This window comes from Pezoporus flaviventris, unplaced genomic scaffold (genome assembly GCF_033815535.1).
Source record: "Pezoporus flaviventris isolate CSIRO_AGI_PZ_B2104156 unplaced genomic scaffold, CSIRO_AGI_Pfla_v1 ptg000045l, whole genome shotgun sequence".
Classification (NCBI taxonomy): Eukaryota; Metazoa; Chordata; class Aves; order Psittaciformes; family Psittacidae; genus Pezoporus; species Pezoporus flaviventris.
The window spans coordinates 20,058,978-20,068,463 of NW_026892593.1; positions in this window are offsets into that span (position 1 = coordinate 20,058,978).

The following is a 9,486-nucleotide window of genomic DNA, read 5'->3' on the forward strand; positions in this document are numbered from 1 at the left end:
TGCCTTGTAGAGTCTGGGTGATGTCAGGACTCCATAAACACCTCTGAAGGAAGAGTCTCATCCCCTTTGAAGTGCAGCAGTTATTCCTGACCCCGACAGTGGATCTGGGCAATTTGTCACCCCCTCTGCCTTTCCTTGCCCATCCTGAAGAGACAGGGCAGAAATCTCTTGCCGGTTGCAGCTCCTGCACTTTGTGAGGAGCTTTTCACAATGTGAAAGAATCTCTAGATGAAGTGCAAAGGACCTCACAAACACAGCTGTAAAATTAAGTGCCATGGTGCCATAAATATCTCATTTTAATTGCATACACAGTATTAAGTTTCCCTCTTGAATGAACAATTTATTTACAACCTTAACACCAGGTTAATTTCTCTGCCTAGAAATTAGGCACATTTATACAGTTTCAATATGGTCACAGCAAACACTTTCAACCCTTGTTATTGCTCAGAAAATTCAATTATCTTATGGTTCAGAATTTTCCTGCCCTTCAGGCAGTGAAGGACAGCAGGCAGGTCCATCAAGTCCTTTAATTTCTCATTTGTGTAAATATTAATCTATTTTATTTCCTGAGTATCCTCAGCAGCTGCAGTAGAATTTACTCCATCTCATCACACTGCCCCAGCTGTGCTTGTACTTCCATGTGTGAGAGCCCAACAGGTGCTTCATTTCTGATTTTCTTTATGGCTATTTTTACAGAAGTGATTAAGAAATATGTTTGGGTAATGGAATTCCTCTTATCTGTGTTTGAATGGAACATACACCCTCTTCAGCTGCACCCTGCGGAGTGTTATCTGCAAGGGTCCCAGGAGAGTCCATTCATTCCTGGACAAACACCACAATGATACACTACAGGCCTGGTCCAAAATAAAAAAAAGAAAGGAAAGTGGGTCTGTTTTCTGGAAATGACTGCTGCTGTCTGCACCACATCTTGTGTTTTCCAACGCTTGTTATAGCTCTTCAATATCTGTTGGAGCAAAGGGGAGGAAGGCAATAAGGGATTTCTATTTTTATTATCAGAAAAGTGACCTGCCTAGCATGCAATTCCAGTATCTCTGTCTCTCTAGCCCTGAGGCTATCCAGGACGTCACAGTATGCTGGCCAATAACATAGGGGATTCAACTGGAAAGATTTGCAGATTCACTTGGTGATACCTGGCTTATGTTTTGAAGTACAACTTCATAGACACATGTCATTAAAAGTTTTTATGATTGTAGAGGAAGTTTGAGTGTGTGATTCAGGTGCAAAAATATATGAAAGAGCTCAATGTATTTTGTTTTATTGTAGCTGTCACAACTGTTATATTATCGTGGTTTTGAAACACTGATGTATTGTTTTTATTTTTACATTTGAGGTTGAAAATGCTGTTGTTGGCAATGCCAAAAATCATGTCTCCATTAATGCCCTTCTTCTGGTAAATGTAGAAATAGAGAGGTAAAAATATACTGACAAAGTCAAAACAAAAATATTAACTGAATTTGAATGACAGAGGGTAAATTACCAATAAAAATGACTTGTACCGTTATAAAAACTGTCAATGGCAAAGCCTGATGCAGCAGGGAAGCCTAAATACAAAATATTAACTGAATCATATGTATTCAAAATGGAGAGGAGCATATTCTCAGATCTGGTTATAAAAAAAACAGAGCTTGCAAATATTCCGCATGGTTTCTATTTTATATCTGTGACTACTTTCAAGGAATAAATGGCACTATCTGTACAGTATAAGTAAAGCAGAAAAATAAATGTCTGCTGAATCAAAGTATATCAGATGAAATTTACGTCATATAAACTCAACAGTAAGTGCCTAGTGGATCAGATCCCTACAGCAATATCAGAGGACAAAGTTTCTTTGTGGTATTTGTGGCTGCAGAGGGGCTGTATATTGACTTTAAATTTACCTGCCCTACAAAAATAAGCAAACTGTTTTTTAAAAAAATAATCAGATGTAAAACTACTCCCTAGCTTCAGAATCTGTGAGTTTCAGAAAGTGGCCAGGAGCAATGGAAACAACTTTTTTATAGAAGTAAGCTTTAAGACACTTAAAGCTGTATGCTGAGGTGATGTGTTACAAGGTAGACTGCTTTACAATATGACTCCTGAGACCACTTACACACGTGTGAGTGTGAGAGTTGGTGCACTTTATTCACCAAAGTCCTGAATCTGCTATGTTACAGGAGTACAGCTCCACCGATTTAAATCAGGGGTCTTCACCTCAACAAGACAAAACTTTCCTTTCTTTAGTACACTGTCATTATATTAGGACCAGTTAAAAAGGAAGAGATGCCTGTGTAAATACACTGTGTAATTTCACCTAAACAGGCACATGTGATGGAAGATTAAAGGGTAGGTAGGACATATTTCTATGAAAACAGAGATTTGATGAAATTCACTTACAGGCAAACAAAACAAGGGAGACGAGGAAGTGGCTGTTGTAAGGGAACACGGAAAACTGAAATTCATTCCCACCTTACTTTAATTTTCATCTTCTCACAAATTTTATTTTGAAGAGATTTTAGTCACGCAGTGAACCCCAGTTATCAACACAAGGAGTCTTAGCTCAGGGAAGGCATGCTGGGTCCAGCAGCTTGCTGAGATGTGAAGGTTGTTATGAGTTGGCTGTACAGCTGTCTCTGAACTTCTGAGGAAACAAACCATGCAACTTGTCTGTTGGCTTTGCTGGCAAGGTAGCCTGTCATCCTTATGCATGTGGCTATAGCATGACAGCACACCAGCTGGTCACAAAGCCTTCACCACTTGTCAACCAAAAGAAAGCTGATGGACAGCAAAGTTTCACCAGCTGAGAACTGAATGCTAGTTGGCAGGGTAAGGTGATGGGTGGAGATTGCAAAATGAAGTCAATCAACTGTTCACAGACAGGGGCATAAGGAGGTGGAAAGTGTGCAACCTCACAAGAAGAAAGGAAGTGGAAAAAAAGTCTGAAAGATTTTACAAAGGAATATTCAATGAAAGGTAGGAGAAGAAGAAACTGGGACTGCTTCTGTAATAGAACGGGAACTATTTGTTTGCAGGACTTGTCAGTGTGGGCCATAAAAGCCCGTGAACTGGTTGCATGCAGTCATGCTCACACAGCACAGTGTGTGCATCCAAGTAAAACATGAGCAAATCTGAAGAACTTTGGGTTTCTGAGGTTTGTCATTTTCTGGCCCTCTGGAAGCCCTTTTGGGGGATTCTTTCAAATAAAAATGTGAACAGTTGGAGGAAGGAGTCTATACATGAGGAGAAGGACTCAGGTAGCAGGTCCACATGTTGGAACTATGTGCAAGAAAATAATATCAAACAGTATTATCTGCATTCTTGACTAGATTGATCTGCATTCTTAGACTAGGCCATAAAATATTTCTGGATCCAGGGAGCAGGTCCACTAATAGCAGTTGAATGTGTGGCTGTGAAGACCATTTGCTTAGACACTTTCATAGTTGTCTACATCTGTGAAGAATAACCTGGAAAGATACTGAGTACTTATGCTGGGCATCTTCTTTTCCTTCAGAAGCAATAAGATATCATACATGAACAAGGTACAACTGGATCTTAGATTTCTGCCTATTGAGCATAGCTTGCATTACCATCAATATTATTGTGTGGTGAGAAAAAAACCTGCAAATATTCCATCTGAAACAAACAAACAAACAAACAAACAAACAACCCCCCAAAAGGCTAGGTTCTCAATAGTGCTTGGTGAAAGATTTTAAGACACAAATAGGAGAAAACTGCCAGTGTTGTGTCATAGAAGTTTTACCAGAGCCCTTGTAAATCAAGCCTTGATTTTTCTTTCATTTTATATCGAAGTGTGCTGCCACTTGGACATTAGCCATGCTTTTCACTTCAGCAACTTGTCTGCACTGAATTACTGTCAAAAAAATGCTCCAAAGGACTTTTCTCTCCATTAGTTTTCCTTACCCAGATCTTCTATACTCTGTGTAGAAAGCCTTTGCCCAGCAAAGTCAAGGACAACCTTGAACCAGGCAACAGTCAGTGTGGTATTTTCACTTACAAGCATCCCAGGAAATGTGTGTCTGGGACAATAGTAAGGGGCAGGATCATCCCAGCTTCCCCAAGCCTCAGGAAGCAGATGCCTGGTTATGGTGCAGAGGGCAAGGCTAGGTCTTATGTTCCCAAATGGAAGAAACTGAAGCAAGCCCACGGCAGGGAGCAAGAAAAGTCTTGCTAGAAGTGCAAGTGCTGCCCTTGGCTGGTGTACAGCTCTCAGTCACTTTGCTTGTGCAAGATTGGGTTGTGTTACTGTACCAACTCTCTCCTAGTAGTGGTAGGACTGCACTCCATAGTGTTGCAATGGTGTTACTGTTGTTTTGGTGTTGATACCTTACAGGTAGGTCAGCACACCTGAATTGACATTTCCACAGTCAAAACACGGGTTTTCTGTAGGGTATCAGTCCAAACTAGAAAAACTGTTAGCCTGAGGGACAAATAATAACTAATGGGTTGACAGTCTGTCCCTCAGACCCTAGGAAAAAACCCAACTGCCTGGGCTAGAGCAGCACTGAAGATGGTAAGCCAGATACAACGTGTGGTAACTGCGGCGTTGTTGAGACAGCCTCCACTCCAGACTGGCTCCTGTGGAGTGGCAGATCACTCATTGAAATGACTTACATCTCTACTGAATCTTAATTAACAAAAGTGTGAGGAACAGGTGTTAACTTGTTTTATATGTTTTATAGACTCATTATAGTCTCTCAGGACTATCTAGGCACAGTTAGATATAGTTACCTAACATTTAGATTTTCCTGATTTTGAAACTTTTTGTCTTATTTACAGACTTGTATTTGTATTGGGTATTTATTCATATTAAAGAATAATGCTTTGAAGCCAGGCATTCAAACCCCAGGAGCTGCAGCACAAGTCCATCAGCAGGACTTCAGAGGGGAAGGATGCTGTTTCTGTCTGCAGCTAACTTGTGAAGAGATTGTCAGCTCCATCCTGCCTCCAGCTCACTATTTGCCTCCTTCATGTCTTCAGGGATGCTACCATTCACCTCCTGGCATAGCTGCTATTTAACAGCTGCCCACACCAAACCCTCTGAAACTGCTCAGTTTAGTTTACACTCTGATTCACAGAGGTCTCTTCTAGCCTGTATTGTTTTGAATGAAGTGAGTTAGCAATTACATGAACAGCTATAAAACACAAAGTAACAGGGCCGTAGTGCTGCGGTGTGTTTGTGTTTCTGTGAAGAGATGATCAGTGCAATAAATCCTTCACAGAGCCAAAATGATGTATGTGATCAAGGTGTTTGGCTCAGGTTTTTAATACCTACAAGATGCTTTACTTCTTAGTAGTCACCATCTCCTAAATTACTTAGGGTTACCATTCAATTCTAGTACAGGTGTAAGTGCTAGAAGCTGGAGCAATCAGATACCAACCAGGTACCTACCACTACACCCGAAAAGGAACCTTCTGGAGTTAAATGCCTGTCAACTTGGCTTTTCTCATGGTAAGAGAGACATTTACCTAGTCCCCTTGTAATGCAATAGACAGAGATTTGTTCATTTTTCCAAATGAAGGGTCATGAACCCGCATATCCCATATTACCATTTTGCTCACCAGGTTACCTACAGGGCTGGCTTCCCTCTGACTCAGTGCAGTGTTGTACAATTGAGCAGATGCTGAGAATACACCACCCTAGGCCACGCTGGGGAGCATGTTCTGGTGGGGGTGGCTATGGGCTTGTGACCAAGTTCCAGCTTTAAATGAGCAAAGAGGAGATGCAAAAGCATCTTCTACCTGCACAGTGAATCCCACAGCCACTCCTCTCTTGAGCTGACATGCATGTCTCAAAACTTTAGGCACCTATCTCACAATTCTGAGAGTTACTTTATGTTCCCTGTATGGTAAGCAATATTGTAGAAGTAATAGACACCTCTAGATCTTGGTCTTTCTGTGATGAGTACAAAGAAGTCTAGCGTGACAGCACTCACAATTAAAATGCCTCAGTTAAATATCTAGAGTTAAGGAGGAATCCAGGTTCTGGTGCCTGAAAATAGTCTCTAGAAGATGTCATCCTTGACTTCCAGGCTGAATTTAACCCAGCAGGCATGTTTTAAGTCTGCAGGCTCTGTTCTATGCATTTCATAGCTGAAGGTGTGTTATTTTGATGGCTCCAAGAGGGCTTCAGTACTGAAATGTTCTAGAGGCAGGGGAGCCGTGCAGGCAGCCAACATTACAGGGTTACTAGACCCTAACTCCTTGTTACTACAAGAAATGACGCAATGTGGAATTTAGGACCAGCGACTGGTGGAGCAGTAGGACCTGTTATGATTTAACCTTTTACCACCAGCAGAAAGTCCCCTTCTATGTATGTATTTTATAATAACAGGGCAGGACACAATACAAAAAGGATGTTGAAACAGGATTTTACAGTAGCTGATAGATACCATTTGTTGTCAAGAGATCTCAACAAAGGCCCTGAGATTTAAAAACCAACCTGCCTATCAGTCCACACAATCATGTTCAAATTGTAATGACTCTAGTAAAAACTTCAGTAAGAGACGTCACATTATTACACATGAAGATGTGACTGATTCTCTATTTTAAAGGAAGCCAGTTGTGGGCTAGATCATGCTGGGTGTTGCGTTGTCTAATTGTTTACAAGGTCAAGTTTTTAAGGATTGTTTTTCTATTAGTTTAAATAGGGATTATCAGGTTTCTTTGAATATGTTGGAGTCATTAAAGCTATTGTAACTAAAGCATTAAAGCTATTATAACTAAAGCCATTGATGATTAACTGTAAATATACAAAATCTTTAGAGCTGGCATGTGGAAGTAAAGGAAAAACAAAAAACCTGCAGAAATAATAAAACTCCTCTGATGTATAAGAAAATTTGACTACCATCTGGGGAGGCTGCACAGTCATTATCAGGCAGGGCAGCTCCTTAATCCCAGAGAATCATAACAGAAATATGGAAGTTGATAATGGTAAGTGGGAAAAAAAAAAAAAAAGAAAGATAAAAAAACATTTTCAGAACATGGCGAGTGAGAAACTGCCAAACACAGATCTGGTCTCCAAACCTTGGCAACATCCCATGGCATTTACTGATTTCAAAGTCCGACTTTAGTTTCTCCCACTTGATCTGCAGTGAGCTGTTTGTAACTGGTCTGACTTCACCAAAATGTGTTTGAGGCATTTTGATTCCTTACTTAAGGGTTTTAGTTCTGCAGTATTCACTCAGAACCTCCCCATCATCCTGAGAGCAGCACCAGGACAGGTGGTGCAGGCAGACACTGCATTGCCTGACCCAGCTTGAGATGTAATACTGAAAACACCACCTGCCATGGGAATTTTGTCCCTGTAATGAGGTGTGTGAGGGAGTGCCTACTGCAGTGACTGCATGAAAACACAACTCATCTCACTGTGTTTCGCAGGAGCATGCAGAGAAGATCCCTCCCTTTATTTCATGCAAGCAAGCAGTGGAGAAAAAAGACCTCATTACCTGAGAGTCAGCTGAAAGGGACTGAATTCTGCTTCTCATTACAGCAGCTCAGTTCTAGAGGAAATCAAGGGGATGCTGAGTAGGTGCTGTGTTTCACAAAGACCTCAGTTCAGATTTCAGTTAAACATACTCTTTATCTTCAGTTCAGGGCTACTTAATAGTGTACCTTGCCAAGGCTGTTGAACATAGAAGGGCTGCCCACAGCTGCCAAGGAGCTGGCCAAGTAGCCAGATGAATGAACCTAGAAAAGGTTCAAGTCCATTTGAATAGAAACCAGTGCTGCAGAAGCCCTTGTTGTGACCCTGTGGGTCCATCCTGCCCATTTAAGTTAAAGACTTGGATAGATTTCTGAACACTTGATTCTAGGTACTGGCCTAGACTGACACAGGTAACGTTGTTTAGCACCACCAAACCACAGGCTGGCAAGGCTAAAATGTTTTTACTGCGTAGTTAGGGCTTTTCTCTTCAGTGGGTATCGTGAAGGTACCAATAAATACTGCACCAGCACCAATACATTGGTATGCCTGCCTTATACATTGACTGTTCTGAGGATTTTTTTTTTAGGATTTACACAGGTAAAGATGGCAGTGGATCTTGAAAGATGGATTTTGACTTGGCAAAGGCAAGCTACAAGAAGAACTAAGTGCTGGTGCAAACTAAGCACTTACCACAGCTGTTTAAAATTCATCAGAGAAAATCACTGCCCTGAAAAAGAGGCTTGCTCTACCCTTGCAGCATTTGGTAAATCTTTGCTGCTAAACTGACAAAAACATCAAGATAATAGCACTGGTATTTTGAAGAGTCAGCCTGAACTTGCAACCATCATCTCTCAGATTTTCAAGAGCTGCTTCAACTATGAAACTAAAACTCCTTGTGTCAGCTGAAAGAAAGGCTGATGTGGAGTACAGCAGGTACAGATAGTCATAACAGTGAGGTAAAACAAGCCAGCTGCAAGGCTAGAAGACAAACAAAAAGGTAAGATTATATTTTTGATGTGAGCCTACAGAGGCTTGTTTAGCAGTTTGACTCTGTGCCAAATAGCTCACTGCACCTCTAAAAAATTGCTTTACTCTAAAAAAGTAATCTGAAAGATCCCTGGACTGCAGTCAACTTAATATCACACATATTTGCATCTTCAAAGCATTCTCTTTGGCTCAGCATAGTAGCAGAAGCAACTACAAGTGGTTATTTCAACCTTGAGGTAATTGGATGCCCCACTACCCCACCCACCAAGCAAATAAATTGACTTTGATGTCTCTTTAATATGTCACAGAACAGAAAAACAAAGGCCTTATATTTAACAGTGTGAAAGTGATTATTCTAAAGATTAACATTTTCAAATTAATACTAAGTGTAAATTGGTATTTGTAGTCCATTCTTTCAGCACCTTGCTATATTTGAAATATATGGTCTCCAATGACAGAGCTGACTTGTCAAGGCATTTTCCTACAAATAGGAAAATATGTTTTATTACAGCCAGTTATTCCAAAGACACTCACTGAGATGAACTTGATCATGGGGGCCATCTGTCCTGCAAGGCTCAAACCCAAATCACTGTTCGACACCTATGCAGTTACGTGGAGATAAGGAGTTATAACTCATTGGACACTGGTACATCATACTGTAGCTTCAGCTGAAGTTTAAAGGAATGCAACAATAATAATAGCTGAGATCGATGCTGTGCATGTTGGAATTATCTATCTATCTATCTATCTATCTATCTATCTATCTATCTATGTATTTCCAGCACACTTTCAGTCTCTCTACTTGTAGCTGAAAGAATACTCTGGTTACAGGCCAAACTCTGTGTGCTACTGGGCAGATATTGATCAGGGAACACCACTTCCTGGTGTACTTTTTCCCCAACTTGATTATTTCAGTCCTAGTACCAGTTCCAGGGCCATTCATGCCTGTATTAGGAGGTGGAACTCATCTTGACAATTAGGTCCTTTGCTATTTTTATGGTAAGTAATGGGACTAAGGTAAATATATGGAGGGAAAAATTCTGCATTATCAATCAGTC